Raw genomic sequence first — 17,338 nt, 5'->3', positions numbered from 1 at the left:
TATGTATTTTAAGTAATGTAATTAATGCAATAATTTTAATGAAATATTAACAAAAACACGATAATGGAAAACTAGATAAAATAATTTTAGAATAAAAAATACGGCTGCAGAATGTTCATTTGTCTACTCCGAAATATAAAGGTCAATACAACTTCAGTTTTAACCTTTTTTAAATTAAAAAAAAAAAAAAAAAAAAAAAAAAAAGGCAATTACCTGTAAGCTTAAAAAAAAAAATGGCAAGAAGTGTTTTGAAAAAGAAAAGAAAGCAGCATGTTTTGACAAGAGTGTCTTACTTTTAACTGAAAAATACTATACGAGTATTCCTATTTATATTTCTGGCCTAATAACGAAAAAACAAATGTTTATGATGGAAACGGCTCTTATTGTTTTTCAAAATATTCTCCACGAAGATCAATACACTTTTGCATGCGTTTGAACCCATTTTCGAAGCAATTTTTCCACTTCGATTGAGTAACTCCACAACACGCGTTTTGAATGCATCAACCGTTTCTTCGGGTGTTGAAAATCGCTGACCACGTAATTATTTTTGGTGCGAGAATAAAAAACAGTCATGGGGCGCCAAATCTGGGCTGTTTAGAGAATGACCCATCAATTCGATGTTTTGGGCCGTCAAAATTCCTTTGTATGAAACGATATGTGAGAGCTTGCACTGTCATGATGAAGAACGATTCTCCTCTTCTGTTTTTTTTTTCGAATTTCTCCGATGATTTCTGGCAAACAAATGGTCGTGTACCATTCGGAATCGACCATTTTGCGTTGCTCTAACACCCTTATACTTAACACTCTTATACACACCCTTTAATGCAACTTGTCAAATTAATCGCCAAAGATGCGTGAATCTCACGATATGTCACATGACGATCTTGCTTTATCAGTTGAAGCACAGCATCGATATTTTCTAGCACAACAACCGATTTTCGACGATCTTCACGGAATTCACCCTGAAGCGAACGTCGACCACGACTGAATTCGTTATACCAGTTTTTTACAGTGCTGTAGGATGGTGCTTTATCGCTGTATAAAGAATCAAGTTCTTCGAAGCACTCTTGTCTTGATAATTCACGTCCAAAGTTATGCAAAATAATAGCACAAAAATGTTCCATTTTTTTGCCGGAGATGCATTTTTCAATTTACTGTAAATAACACAAATCACGCTAAAGTGGCAAAACGTTCTGAAGAAATTATGGTTAAAAATATCAGACTTTCGATTGGAATCGTCTGCGGTTGCCTAGCAACATTTACTGTTGCCAATGCCAGAAATATAAATAACAACCTTCCTATAACTAACCTTATTTCTAATATAACAATGAGTAGATTTTCAGTATTAGTTTCAACATTCATGTGATTATTCGATTTTCAATAGTTGCACAATATACTAGGATGCAGAATTACTGAGCCACAGATTTCCCCTATTTTTCTGAGTCAGAAATATAAAGCTCAAACTAACTTCACTTTAAAATTGTGTTTTTCATTTCAAAATCCTACACATGTACAATGATGTGTTACTAATGTCATGAACTGTATTTTGTGTGTATATTCCAGTGTGGATATGAAAAAGAATTTATGATTCAGTCGTTTAGAAAAAAAGGGAAATTATTAATACAAAAAAATAACTGAAATACACAATCTCATAAATTTTTTTTTTTTTTAAAAACCTATTATAAACTACAAAGACGGACAACAGCATACATTATTACAAAAATATAATGCTACAGTAGAAGTAAGTCAGCAGTTACAAAATGAAAGCAGGCGAATTCACATAACAAACAATTAGTTCTAAATGAAACTTTTCTAGAAGTTCATTTAGAATCTTTATCGAAGAAAGTTCACTTGATGTCTCCTTGTTGTGTACTGAACTATGAAAATATAGCAATCTATGGAATGTCTCCTGTTATATTTTAGAAAGGTATCAAATCATTTTTTATCCCTGTTCTCATGTCCAGAGTGAATACAAGTCGTTTTTCATTACACAGTCCCACACAGAAGCATCTTTCTTCTTGGGAAGACAGCCTTTGCATGTTTAGCTAAAATAAGTTAAACAAATCAATCAGTGCATCAAACAGAAATTCACATAAACAGAAAACAAGCACTTTTATTTGTTTCAAGTATTTGACATGGGAAAAGACATTATGAAGAAGCAAAATCACTGACATCTAATTATCTGTGGAAGTTATATTCCACAAATGTTCATTTTGTGACAGATCAGGTGAATGTGAGAGAAATACTATACCTATATTACTATATCGTCAAGGGATCCCAAGACCATATTTCAACAAGAGAACTGTGGAGTTATCAATAATGTGTTTCCATACATACTGCAGGATATTATTATTCAGGGACTCACTGATTAGATGCAATAAAGTAATGCATGAAATTAATACTGTCTGTCTACTCTTTGTACATTTTTGAAAATTAAACTATTTGTTAAGTGCTTGACTATTTAATTATGCACAAAGTCTGGGCTTTATCAAATAACTTATTCATAGTGTGGTATTTTCTCTGTCCTACATTGTATTTTATAACATGCTAAAGTAAATAAGATAACATGCTCATAAGTTTTATTTTGAACTCGTAGTTTTTACTTGCTACCATTTAAAATGAGGAATTAGTGAAATTATGAAAACGAGCTGTTATTTAATATATTTAAAAATAAAAGTTAACTATGCTTCGGAAAACTGTAAATAGCTCTAGATAGCTGTAATATTTCTCTCAAATTCTTGTACACAAATTTATTTGCGTTTATATATTTAAAGCAACTTATTTAAAAATAGAAATCCTCAGCACAAAATAAAGCAAACATTCAAGTAATTTAGAAAGACAAACTGATGTTATAGCTATTTATTAATCATTCTATTATTTAAATAAATTAAAGGATACAAATGCTATTATTAATCAATACTTGACACAGTAATACTGATAAAATATTAGAAGGCCAATTTTCTGAAACCAAAAAGATCCTGAATAACAACTTATCAATGTTTCCACTTTTTTTTTTTTTTCTTTTTCCTAGGAAATTAGCTGATAAATTAACCTCGTAAAAATACGGGAAAAAAATCAGATATAGTGCATACTGCATTTTATCTTTATTAAATAATTTCGTATGAAATAAGCAGGATATTTTTTGTCCCCCCCAAAGAACCTCTTAAACTGGCAGATTGTTCAAGTACTTCAGATGATTTAACCGCTCCCAACCCCCCCCCCCGGGCCGAAATGATCAACAGTTTTGCCTCTCAGTATTCGGTTTTCACTTCCTTTCCCTTTCACCCATAAACAAACGACTGATTTATCGGGTTTTGGCATCGAATGTTAAAAGAATCAAGCCGTTATTCTATTAATTTACTTCAGATGACATGAAGTATCACACAAAACATTCTAGAATAAACAAGCAGATATTTATGAGATTTCTCTGCATTTATAGCCGTGAATTATTGATCTTTCTCCAACGGATTTTCTATTATGCTTGTTTACTGCTGAATGTGGTAACATTTACTAGAGTTTTTAATATAAAAGGAATACAATCAAGACTTTTATTAAAAACTGAAATTTAAAAAAATTCAATTATATGCATGAAAAACCGTTTTTAGATTTTGAATTATGTTTAAAGGGGCGTTTTTTTAATGTTTTGTATGTTACCTTTATTTATTAAATATCATGTTTTACGTACTCCAACTATAAAATTCAGTTCAACAGCAATATCACAAATTCATTTTAAAATGAGCATATCTTTAGAATTTCCGATACAGAATCTCGCACGCCGGGGATACAAATGTTCCCCCCCCCGTACAGTGTTGCCATTGCTCACTTTGAAATCGTTTAGTTTTTTAATCGAAAATTTTTAATTAAAATTCGTTGAAGTGTTACAAAATCTTAAATCGATAATAAAACAAATTTCAAATACAGATTAGGGCTTCCCACATGCCCAAATTCCATGGAAGATTACATTATTCAAATTTTGATTTCTCTAGGTACCGTTGTTTTATCACAATGCGAGAAACATACATACATTTAAGCAGATTCTTCATTATTTAATTTCTTTAAATATAAGACAGGGCGATAATATACGGTGGCAACAATTTGAAAAGTGATAACAGCCTTTTAAAGTTTTTCGCGCAAAAGTTCAGCAGTTCAGTTTCTTTTAAAGTTTCCAGTTCAGCAGTATTTAAAATCCAGGGGACATTGAATTTTAAATTAGTTTTATTTTTAATTGCATTAAATTATATATTTAAAGCTTATGGATACTGTGCAATGAAACAGCAGTTAAAACAAATCATGTAAATCCTCCTGTGTCAAATATAGGTAGACCGGTTATTATAGCATGTATACTTTAAAATATGAGGGGGAAAAAAAGAAAGAAAGAAAATCTGAAGTGTTTCAGATTTTAAATTACGTCCAAAGGAGGTTTTTTTTTAACATTTTGTGTGTTACATTTATTTATTAAATATCGCGTTCTTCCTACTTAAACCATAAAATTCAGTTCAATAGCAATATCCCAAAATAGTTTTAAAATGAGCATATCTTTTGAATTTCGGAGACAGAGACTCATGGGCTGGAGATAAAAATGTTTTTTTCTGTACAGCGTTGCCATGTCTCGCTTTGAAATCCTTGAGTTTGTTAATCAAAAATTTGTTAAAAGTTTTACAAAATGGGAAATCGATAATAAAACAAATTCCAAACTTCAAATTTGGTCTTCCACATGCCCATATTCGTAGGAGGATTACGTCATTCAAAATTCGATGGCTCTTAAGTACCGTTGTTTTATCACAATGAGAGAAATATACATTCATTTATGCAGATTTTTCATTATTTAATTTCTTTAAATATAACACGGCGATAATACTTTGTGGCATCAGTTTGAAAAGTGATTCCCGTTTGTAGTAAATCAAAGCAAAATCGCAAAACGAAAACAATAATCCTTCAGGGACAAAGCCCTTTTGGACTAGAAAACAGGGCAGTTCAACCGCACATTGAAATTCGGAGTGAAAATAATCAGAAAGTACCATTCAAAGTTTGTTAACGCATGAACCTTTTGGAATGGGACATGGAGGGCTATGAAGCATCCCTTAATACAAAGGGCTCCTAAAGCTCATTTTAAGTGGGTTCCTCTTCATAAATATGTCATAACAGCAGCTACACAACACAAAAATTTAAATAAACATATTATTACTATACTGTCTTATTGGCAGTAGGTCATAAGAAACTGTAATTTTTCCTTGATTCTTTTAAACAAAATTAATTTCACTTTGTATTCATTAAAGTATTCTTGCAATAGATGAAAGAATTAAGTGAAGTCCTAATACAAGTAAGTATTAAGTAAAATTATTTGTACACAAAGTAAAATTACACAAAGTGTTAACCCTTTGTGGCACCTAAAACATTTCCTTCTGTACGCACAGAAAAATTGAATGAAAAAGAAGTATAGGTTACTCTGAATGAACCTTCTTTATTTATAGTAGATGGCAGCCCAAGACAAACCCGTCCATATATTTTAGGCATGTTTAATTTTTTAAGATCCTCATTTTTCAAAGAAATCTTCCAGTGGGTCCACATCTGTGTTTCATTTCCTGTTTTTCTCTTTCTTCTTTTGTCTCCCTCAGTGTTTTTTTTAAACCCCGTGGGGGGGACATTTGGTTATCAACTAAGAAATTGTTGGGGTGATTTTCTGAAGGTCAGGGGTAATTTTATCACTTAGCTATTTGGTTTTTTACTACAGCAGTTCTCTTTTTTTTTTTTTTTTTTTTGTTTGTTCCTTTCATTCAAAGAACTTTTGTTAGCACTACGTTTAATAGTTTTGAGTGGTAGACGTTTATTTAATTTTATTTTATAGTTTATATTTTACAAATTGTAAATATAATATTAATTTTTTTTTTCAGATTTTTAATTATTTTCCAAATGGATTGGAGAGGGCTGACTATTTCTGAAGCATTGAAAGTGCTACACGAATTGCTTTCAGATAGTGAATCTGATACGGATCCCCGCACATGTGCGAAACATGCAATACTGGGTTGTGCTTTTTCAAAAGTGGTGTCACTTTCTTCGAAAAGTACCACCATGAAAAAATTAGACAAAAGTGTAAATATGAAATGCAAATAATGTAAATATCATATACCCAAGTTACCTTTTTTCCATTCATACACATGTAATCATCATATAACCAAGAAGAGCTTTTTCAGGGGTTGCAGAATAGCAGGCCTTCCCCTGGCACACCCTGGGTAATGCTAAATCTACTACAGTATTCAGAATTTAGTGTTTTTTAATCGTAGGCAAAATCTCTTACTTCGAAGCTCTATTCATTCAGTGTGACCGCTTTGGGCACATCGACAGAATTAAAACAATAAGTGCTATCTTCACAAAATTTTACCTGTGTACTCCTCTAAGCCTGATTAGATGGCCTACCTCTTTTTTTTTTTTTCCCCTCCCCAAATTCCAACTTTAAAAGGTAACGTGCCGGAAAGGGTTAAGTAAAATCACACAAAAATTACTTGTACACAAAGTATAAAATTACACAATGTATTAAGTAAAATCCTAACACAAGACATCATAAGAAAACATGCTAATGAAAATACTTTATGTCAGTGCACAGAGCAGCTACCATAATCATAATCCTGAGATCTCAAATTGCTGGTCTCATGACGTGTTTTTGGAAAACATATTTTCAAAAGAAATAAGGAATAATCACAGAAGATAAATGTAAGATGTGTATTCTGATTTTCTTTAACAACAAAATACTATACTAATCCTATAATCAATCCAAAGTGGAATATTATACTAATTTCAGAACAATTAATGATACACAAATTAAGAAGTAAAGTCTAACAGTTAGGCATTAGATGGTTTTACGCACAGGATAATCTGGCACCTCTTTCACCTACATTCCTGCCTGGTGCTACTATCATTTCATTGAGTAATGCGGTCAAACCCTGGCATAGCAGATACTGTTTATAACAGTCACCAGATATAATGAACAAACTTTTTGGTTCCATTCAATTTCCTCTACACTGAAATGTTATTTGTTATTTCAACATCTATAATGAATTTCCAAATGGATAAAAATTGAATATAATAAACTGTGAATATCTTGAGCTGAATCTTCTTTTTACTATATTTCTCATATTTTTTCACAACTTCTGTGATTTGCAACAGAAAAATTAAATAAATGTGTTATGCGGATCTGTAAACACAGAGCATTCTGTATTGAAGATAAGATGAGCAGTATTCGAAAAATACAAAATAGATCTAGTCACACCGATATCTGCCAAGAAGACAGCTTACGACGTGGAAAAATCGAGATATAATTTCTAGTCATGGAAAACATTTCGATACAAAAAGAAATTACAGAAAGGTCAAGCATAAGGATGGTGAAAAACATTTCCAATAAAGCCTGATGTATTTATGAAACATTTTAAACATATTGCTTCTTTGTGCTGAAATGGCTGATTTAACAGGTTCAAGAAGCATAACAATGTATTGTCAAAAGATACTGTGTGGAAATTTAAGCAGCATTTCAAATCAGATATCAAGAAAAGGGGAAAAAAATCAACTTTGGAATAACATTTCTTTCCTATACCAAGAAAGATGTCTAACATAAATAAAACAGGGCATTCTACAAGATGTTGCAAAAACCAGATGTCAAAATTTAAAGTCTATAGATACGCTGCTTGAAAAGTGTCAAATATGCAAATCATAGTTTTGGGATCTGCTAATATTAATCTTTATCAAAACTTAAGGCCATATGCCTCGAGACAAAATTCTGTCAAAGAAGACAAAAACGCTGATGATCCAATGACCAACCACTCTTGAGTTATTGGGAAGGGCATGCTTTGATAAAATTAAATTATTGAAGAATAAATTGAAAAAAGCAAAAGAAATAGAGAGTGACAGAATAAAAAATTCAGCGAAGATTACTTGGCATGTATGGATTCCCATATGTGCAACATGAACACAAGTCAGATTTGATTAAAAAATTCTCCATGAAGACATACATCTCTTTCCATGGGTAGAAAGCTGCTGCATGTTTTATCATAATCTAAAAAGTCAGTGTGATCACTCTGCATGAGTCAAGTAAGCATTAAACAAGATGATATGATGATTTCAAATTTCCCTCCTTATCTGATTTTGACAACTTTAAGTATATTCCAATTATTGTACTTGTTAGTGATAATACTCAAAATACAGAAAACTGCAACCACCTCAGTACAACAAACACTTCTGAGAGGGACTGATATTTTGCAGAACATAATAAATTCTGATCCTGAATCTTGCACTTCTTAAGAAAAACTCTCTTACCGAAGACCAAAACTCAAAGAGCATGAAATGAAATATTTATGTAAATTGCCAATTTCACATAATGCGACCATGCACTTCATGCATAAAAAGTTATTAATGTTCATATATCTTCTGCTACTTTTTAGATTTTGTTTTTAATGTATTATTTTGGTCTGTGACCGCATTCCACTGAATTACTCAGCATTGCCATTGCACAATGTCAGTGTAATAGAAACAATCGGACAATTCAAAACCAAACTATTTAACAAATGGAAATAAAGAAGCTTTTCTACCAAGATGTCATTTATTCAATACAGACAAACTGAATTATCATTACAGTACTGGTGAACTGAAGTTGTGATGTGTTTGTGAATAGAAGATATGCCAGTGTTGGTGAACAGAAAGCCAAGATGTGTGTCTTAGAAAGTAAGAAAAATTAGAAAACATGTCAGTGGCCAACTCTTTATTTTCTTTACATGTGGAAGTCATCAGATTTAAACTGTTTCAGATTCAAAAAGAACTTTTCTTAAAATCACTTGACTAGAAATGACTAGTTGCTAATAGAAAAGCAAACTTGTTAAAAAAAATTCTTACAATTAAATGACAAAAGTGTGCAGTTAATTTGAAAAACAAAAGTTATACTGATATCAGCCTTTAATTGATACAGTCAGTCAAAGGGTAAAAGTTAAGGAATTATATGATATTACTAATGAGATAATTTTATAGGAAAGATAGTGAGTAACTAGGTTTTCAGAATCAATTTGAAATAATGAGTCCATAATAATGAAACCTTGACAAAGATTTAAAAAAAAATTATTGCCATAATTCAAAAGTATTACAAAAGCTGCAAGACAAGTATCTAGTACAGTCATGAAATTTACAATCTCTTAATATCACAGTAGGTGTTTATGGAATTGCATCATGACCCTTAATTTTATAAAAACTGTCTAAAGAATTCAGTTGAGAGTATAATAGATAGGCTAACTATACATGCCAGATTGAGCAGAACTGTCCTCATTTAATGATATGGTGCCTGCATCCTGGACATTTTGTCAAGGTTATTTGGTAAAATTTTATAAGTGTCAAATATACAAGAAGTAAAAATAGTCCAGTTTCAGGTAAAACAAGAATTTTGCAATTTAAATAACCCATCTGTTAAAGTCACTCATTCATTCTAAATACTGTGCATCTAAGTACTTTTAATGCTGTCCACATGTTTTCCTATAAAATTATAACATGCAGCCAAATTAGATGATTAGTTTTTTTCATCCAAATATGTTTTTGCAGAATTTATAATACCAAATAGCCAATGTGATCCAGATATTTTTATTTCCTTTTTAAAGTACTTTGTTGCAGTTAGAGTTGCCACATATACTATCCATGTCGGTGTTGTGCATATATCCTATTTCAGTTCCAACTGTGAGTCGTCATTTGTCATTTTAAGACTATGCATCAAATTAATTAAATCTTCTAAATTCCAAATAGAAACAGTGTGTTTGTTGAAGAATTAAAAAAGGATTATCCATTTTCAGTAGCTCATAGTGGGCATTCGGACATTATAAATCACTTTAAATGTGTGAAACATAAGGCTAGTCCAATAGCAGAAGCCAAACTTTTTCAAATATATTATCATATTTTAAAAGTACCCATTTAAGTGACAATGAATTCTTAATAGCAGCTAAAGAAGCAATTTTTGTATTTCATGTTGGTATTCACAATCTCAGCTGACTGTTCATCTAAATTAATTTCGAGGCTTATTGAAATAAAGTTTAGACTAGCTAAAATAAAATGTGAAGCTGTCATTATTAATGTGGTTGAGCCACTGTTGTTTCAGCGCTATATGAAGATTTAAATTAAACAAATTTTATGATGGTATCATTAGACTCTTCTACAAGGAAAGAAATTAAAACTTTAAATCGTTGTGTCATTTTCTAACAAATAATGGCATAAAAGGTAGACCTTCCAATCAGTTGCTGGTGAAACTTCAGAAATACAGACAAACCATTTAATGTCAGTTATAAAAACTTATAGCAAGAAAAGTTACTGGACTTTGTGGAGATAATTATAATGCTAATTGTGGGGGTGTTAAACATAGAGGAAAAAAAAAAAAAAAAAAAAAAAAAAAAAAAAAAAAACATAGTAGATTGAAAAACGAACTAGGAAGGAATATTGTTGGCACTGGTTGTGACACTCAGACCATACATTATTGCTTTCAAACTACAGTTGCTATTGTACCTATTGAAACAGAAGCCTTATAAGTCAAAATTTATAAATATTTCCCCATTTATATGGTTTGAGGCATGAATGGCATTTTAGATGGGAAAGAGGTCATTACTAGATGATTATCTGCACATGTTCTGCAAAAATTCATGTATGAACTGTGCCTAATGTTTCTAGAAATTATTTGACGTATGTTGTACCCCTAATCTTATGACTCGGAGGGAATTCCTTATAAGAAAATAAGGAATTCTTCCAAAAGTTTATTGCTTAACGTGCTTGGATTTATTCAAAAAGCCCCTGACAAAGATCTTCTGTAATCTTTTTCTGTCTGATGAAAAGAAATCTGTGTCTGATTGTTCTCAAAACCTACAGTTATTATAAATATGTGACAAATGAAATAAAAGGTTGCTTTTGTTATCTAATTTCAAATGGTTGACTAAAATAAAAACTAAGCAGTTTGTTAACTTAATCCCTTACTTGGTGACATTTTCCAGTCATTTGGCAGTTTTTTAAGTTATTTTGACCTTATTCAAAGAATTTACTTCAATTTGAAAAATTCATTCTATAACATTTACTGAAATGTTGGTCACAACAAGAGATGAATTTTCTATGTTTTCATATACAAATGGGTGGGATTTCGGCCATTCAATAACAGTAACCAAATAATAACATTAAATGCAATCAGATTAAGTGGTGTCAATTGTAAAAATGTCCTTCAATTTTAATTCATTAACCTCCAGTTATTGACAGAACTCTTGAAATTTAGGAAAGAATAAAATCTTATTTTATATATAATAATAAAAAAAAAATTACTGAAGATAAAATAGTTTGTTTTTTTACAATGATTGAGGTGAAATGTACTTGTGGTTTCTTTCTAGGGCAACTCAGATTATTTAATAAAGCTATCTTGACTCTAAAAAGTACAAAAGCATGGTGCAACTGATATTGCCAGTTAAATTGGAAAATTAAAAGCAAAGGTGTGATTATAAATTTAAGACTCAAGAAGCAGAAAAAATCTCTTGTACTAAAAAATAATGGAACTATTAATATAAATACAATTGTACAAGAGTTTACAGCATTTTATCATAGACGTCTATATTTGAAGTATGAGAAAACAGTTTTGGTGGAATAGAATATTTTATTTGGATATACAACAGCGATTTAATATGGTCTAAAACTGAAGCTTCTGGTGAAAAATTTAATGAAACTGTGAGAAACAATACAATTAACATGGATCAGCTTTTTCCAGAAGTAGTGATTGCAAATGCTTTTGGTCAGTAAATTACAAACGTTGAAAATAAAAATTGTGAAGAAAATTCATACTATTTTTCAGTCATTTCAAAGGGTGAAAAAAATCATAGCTCAATCTCGTTCAAATCATAGAATACGTTTTCAGCATGCAAAGCACGTTGATACCAGTCAAAAGAATATTCTCAGTTAAAAATATTATTTGGTATGAAGGGAGAGTGAATCATGTTCACTTACATGCCAAAATAAATTATTATGCTACCACTGTTTTAGACTCTAAGGACTAATTAACATATTCTAAATTATTATTGTTGAAAATAAGTTTGTATCTTAAATAAATACATCATTCATGTAAATAAATAAATAGTCTATTAAAGTTCAAATATCAAAAGTCTATTAGTCTAATATTTGGATAGGCTTGATATCTCTTCTACTCGATTTTTACAGGTTTTACATCTTGTTAGCTATTTTCCACTGAACACTCTTGAAATCTAGCTTTTTCCTCTATTATTTTTTAAACCTTCACATCATTTGCATGAAAGTTACAGTGGAAAAATTCTTTGAATAAAAGTTGTCTATTTGTAATTTTCAATTGTATCAGTCTAATGACGTTGTCATTTCCAGGTAATAATTCAGTGACAATAGCTAATGATAACTCAATGCATTTAACATTTTCACTTCCAGTAAGAACTTAATTGTTCGTGCTTCTTCGATCATGCCTTGGAATCAAAAGTCCTAGATAGTCAGATCTAGATCTTTGATCAGTGATTAGTTGTTGATGATATTTTAATCTCTTGTTGAGGCGGAGGATCAGGCAGATATATCAGTCTCATCCAAACCAGGAGCACTTGATTTTCAAAACTCTAGTAAAAATGAGTTGGGAGACAAAGGAATATATTCAGAATCTTTTTTTTTTTTTTTTTTTTAAACACGGGTAAGTGAGCAACAGTTAATCACAGATTCCATATCACACAATATCATTGTTATTTCCTCAACAGACAGTAGAGATTTCCCCCAAACTATTCTAAGAATTTGTTTCGTCATGTCAACTAACCGCTCCCAAAAACTACCCCATCAAGAAACAGTTGGGGGATTGAAAAACCATTGAATTTTCCTAGTGTATGTAGCAAATCCAACCTCTTGCTTCTCCTTTTAAATACACAGGTACAAAAATATCAATTCTGATGATTTCAAAAATGAATGCATCTCATACGTGATTTTCTGGTAAGGCAGAAATAGTCGCTGTTATATTTCTTTTTGCATATTTTAAACAAGTAACACATATGGATTAAAGGACATCTTTTGATACTCTTTGTACTTAAAATCCAATAACATTTGAATACCCAATAGCATGCTGGTGCTCTCCCAGTAAAATAACTGACTAAAGTCTTCTGTATCCTTCCAAAATGTAATTTTCACTTTCAGTCTAATAAATCTTTCTTCATCCTTGTATGTGTAATCTGCTGATAAATAGAATTTAAAAAAAAAAAAAAAAAAAAATGGAGGGCACAGGATAGAAAAAAGTAATATGGTGAACACAAGCGATTTGAGCTGGATTCCCCAGCTTACAGCTACATGCATATAATCAACGCATGAGTAAACAAATTTTTTTAATACTATGAGTTTTTCTGTTGAATCAAGTTAGAGTTAAAGAAAACAACCTTAACATTTCAGAAGTGGGATATGATGTGAATTATGATGCCAAATGCCCATCAGATTACTGACGCACCACAAGCATTGAAGGAAGGTTAAGTTTCGATTTTAAAAATTTGAATGAATGCAAACTGTAGAATAGTTATACTGAAATAATTCTAACAGAGTATAGAATTTAGAGGCATTTTGTTGTTGAGTAATTCTTCACTTATTTCGAATAGTGAACTACAAAAACATACAATAAATTTTCCGAAACTTCATGTGCAACCACTATTTGAGGATAATTTCAAGAAGTTTCAGAAAATTTTGGTCACAGTTTGATATTGCAATTCACAGTACAAACACTTATCTAAAGTAGATAAATACAATTATCTTAGAGCTTTCTTAAAAGGACCAGCTTTAATTAGTATTTAAAGATTATTGGTATCGTAAAATAATTTTGATTTAGCAATAGAATTTCTTAAAGAAAGGTATGGAAAAAAGAAATTATTGCAAGATCTCATATTAACCATTTGTCAAATTTAAATGCTATAAAATTGGCCCCATGTTTGAAAAGGGTTACATGAGTTATACGATACAACAGAAATCCCAGTACAATGTTCAACACCAAGGTTTGCAAACTCTTGGTGTTCAACTGACTTCATATAGAAGTTTGTTTTCCCCATTACTTACTGAATGTATTCTACACTCTATTGTGTTAGAGTTTTATAGACAGCATGAAAAGGATAATTCTTGGAATGTAACAGAATTATTAATATTTCTTGGGAGGGAAATAGAACACTTTTGTTTCAACAAACAAGAGACAGTAATGATTCAGTTACAAGCACGGAACATAAACAGTCATTTAATATTATTTTGTTTGAAAAGGGTTACATGAGTTATACGATACAACAGAAATCTCAGTACAATGTTCAACACCGAGGTTTGCAAACTCTTGGTGTTCAAGTGACTTCATATAGAAGTTTGTTTTCCCCATTACTTACCGAATTTATTCTACACTCTACTGTGTTAAGAGTTTTATAGACAGCATACAAAGGATAATTCTTGGAATGTAACAGAATTATTAAGATTTCTTAGGAGGGAAATAGAACACTTTTGTTTCAACAAACAGGGGACAATAATGATTCAGTTACAAGCATGGAACATAAACAGTCATTTAATATGTTTTTGTAAAAGGGAAATAGATCTAGAAGTTTAAAGGGAAGAAACAAGCCTTGATTTCTAACACAACTGAATTGAGCACGTTTCAAAAATTTGCATTTTTTGCAATAATTATGAGCACAGTTCCAAAAGCTGTGTTAAAGAACGTCAGCAGAAAGTAGAAAGTTTAAGATGAAATGGAAGATGTTATTTATGCCTGCAAAAACATAATAGAGTTTGGTCATGTAAATTAAAAGAGTGTTGCTTTGACATATAAGCGTAAACATTCTACTTTGATTTGTCACATCAAATGCCTCCCACATCAGACAGAGAGTCACGAAGAACTGTTGAATGATTTTTAAAAAAGATCAAAGTAGTCTTACAATGAATCATGTTGAATTTTCTGACATTTCAATGTATTTGAAGAAAGCAATGATTAACAACAGTGAACCAGTTAAATGTTTTAATAGATACAGGAAGCAGTATTAGTCTAATTAAATCTTCTGTAGCTTCGAAATGGTAACTGCCAATACAACAAGAAAGAAAAAAAATGTTCAGAATCAGAAATGTAAATCATGCATCTGCAAGTAATGCCCAGGTTTTGCTTTCAAATGGCAAAAATCGAAACAACTATGAATATGTTTATCGTAAATGACGAGGCACAGCTGTATGACCTAATTATCGGGAGAGATATTTTAACTGCTTCCCTTACAAATTTTTTTGAAAAAAATTGCAAAAAACCACATTTTTAAAATTTATTATTAAATACAGCAAAACGAAACAAAACAAAATATGTAGGTTTTAAGTTGAATTTTTAATTTTTTACAGCTGTAAAATAATTTAGTTTCAATATTAGTTTACTATCCTGAGTTATTTCGAGCAAATGAAATAAGTTAAATATTAGTCTTTGTATGATAGTTTTTGAAACAAGGGACAACACAAAGTGACACTTGGCATTCTGCACACTGGTATCTGGTCTCTTTTCTTACTGGCTTACCACTGGACTCTCTTTTATGGAAGCACAGAGTATGTCTTGTTAGATTTGATTTTTTTCCCACCTCTTCATAATCATTATCTGAAAAATCATCACTTTCGCTATATTGCATCATCGCCATTATTTTATTTTTTTTAATGCAACTATCCTTCTTCATACATTACCAATCCACAAGCCGACATATACTACACAATAGGGAAACACGTAATCAGTCCCGCCAAAAGAACCGAGCAACCAACAAAACTGGTTCACGACAGACTCAACAATAACACTTCATTGGATAAAAGGATCAGCTATGAATTGGAAGCCCTTTGTTTCCAACAGAGTCAGAGAAATTCAATCCCTTACAAATCCTTAAAATTGGAACCATCGTAGTGGAAAAGAAAATCCAGCTGATTTAGTGACATGAGGTGAAAAGCTGATAACACTTATAAGAAATAACATCTGGTGGCAAGGCCGAGTTTAGTTATCCCTTCAAGAACATTCATGGCCGTCAAAATAAGTAACTGAAATAAGAAAAGGCGTGTTAATTGAAAGAAAGATGAAACCTCAAATTACTCAATTATATTGCATCGTAATACCAAAAACATATTCTAAATGCTGAGAAATTCAGTAGTCTCGAAAGGGTTTATCATAACACGGCGTGGATAATGCGCTTTAAGCATAATTCAAACGATTAACTGACAGCTTCAGAAATGGATTAGGCAGAAATTCATTGGATTACATGTACTCAAGAATCAACATTTAACACTGAATTAAAGTGTGGAAAATTTATCAGTAAAGAACCCCTGAATTAGATGAAAATGGATTGCTTGTGCTGAAAAGTAGACTGCAATTCTCTGAATTCCAAGAACGAGAAAAACACCCAAATTGCGTACTTCCAGACAAATCAAAATTTATTAAGCTGTTAATTATGGATACACATTAGAGATTATATCATTTTGGAGTAGCTACCACATTATCACATCTTCGAGAGAAATATTTTATCATCAAAGGAAGAAGATGTGTGAAATCTGTTCTAAAAACTTACATAATTTGTAAAAGATGTAATACTATTCCAGGTAAGTAATAGCACCACTACCAAGAGATATGATTACTGGAACTCCAGCCCATTTTTTAGTAGGAAAATGGCTAACATCATTGCCTCATGAATTTCCCATAATAACTGGATCTGAATACAACAGAAGAATGCTTATAAAAAAATTTAAATATCGACAGCAAGTCATTAACCACTTTTGGAAACGCTGGAGGAAAGAATACCTGTTAGAACTATTCTGCGTATCGAGTCACTCCATCAGAATCCTTAGCATTTAAAGTTGGTGACGTAGTGCTGATCCATGATGAAAGGTTACTGAAGCACCTTTGGAAGTACGGATGTATTTAAAGAGCTGTGTTTCGGACGTGGTTCAAAGGTCAAATCCTGTATGCTTCAAACACCAACAGGAATTATAAAGAGACCCAGTCAATTGCTATATAAATTTGAACTGGACTTAATGGAGTAATATTTGAATGAACAGTCATAAAGTTATTTGCATGTTTTTCATTTATTCATATAATTCATTTATTATTTTTATCATTCTAGATTCCAGCCTTATATTGTACAGTCAAAAGTCGTTAATTCGGACACCCATAATCCGGACCTCAAAGCTACAAACTTTCTGCGCATGCGTCGCGTTGACGGCTGCGAATTTCCTTGTGCGTGTGCGCAAAATATGTTTACGAGTGCGCGTTTAATGTATAACGGACGTTATAAGCTAAGCTAAAATTATCTAATTATCTATTTCAGTTAATGTTACAGAT

General features: G+C 31.4%; 1 protein-coding gene across 1 annotated transcript in view; it reads right to left on the bottom strand.

Moving 5' to 3' along the window:
- Positions 1-244: 244 nt before the first annotated feature.
- LOC118183932 (uncharacterized) overlaps positions 245-17,338 on the bottom strand; it is a 92,845-nt gene continuing 75,751 nt past the window's right edge. The window contains exon 6 of the mRNA XM_085817789.1: positions 245-2,045. The gene's annotated coding sequence lies outside the window, so the exon portion shown is untranslated. The remainder of the gene's footprint in view (positions 2,046-17,338) is intronic.

This window comes from Stegodyphus dumicola, chromosome 5 (assembly GCF_044657685.1).
Source record: "Stegodyphus dumicola isolate Sdum_Otavi_A_Nest chromosome 5, ASM4465768v1".
In the NCBI taxonomy this organism is placed as follows: Eukaryota; Metazoa; Arthropoda; class Arachnida; order Araneae; family Eresidae; genus Stegodyphus; species Stegodyphus dumicola.
Note: the sequence above shows the minus strand (reverse complement) of the source record. Positions and strands in the feature narration are given on the sequence as shown.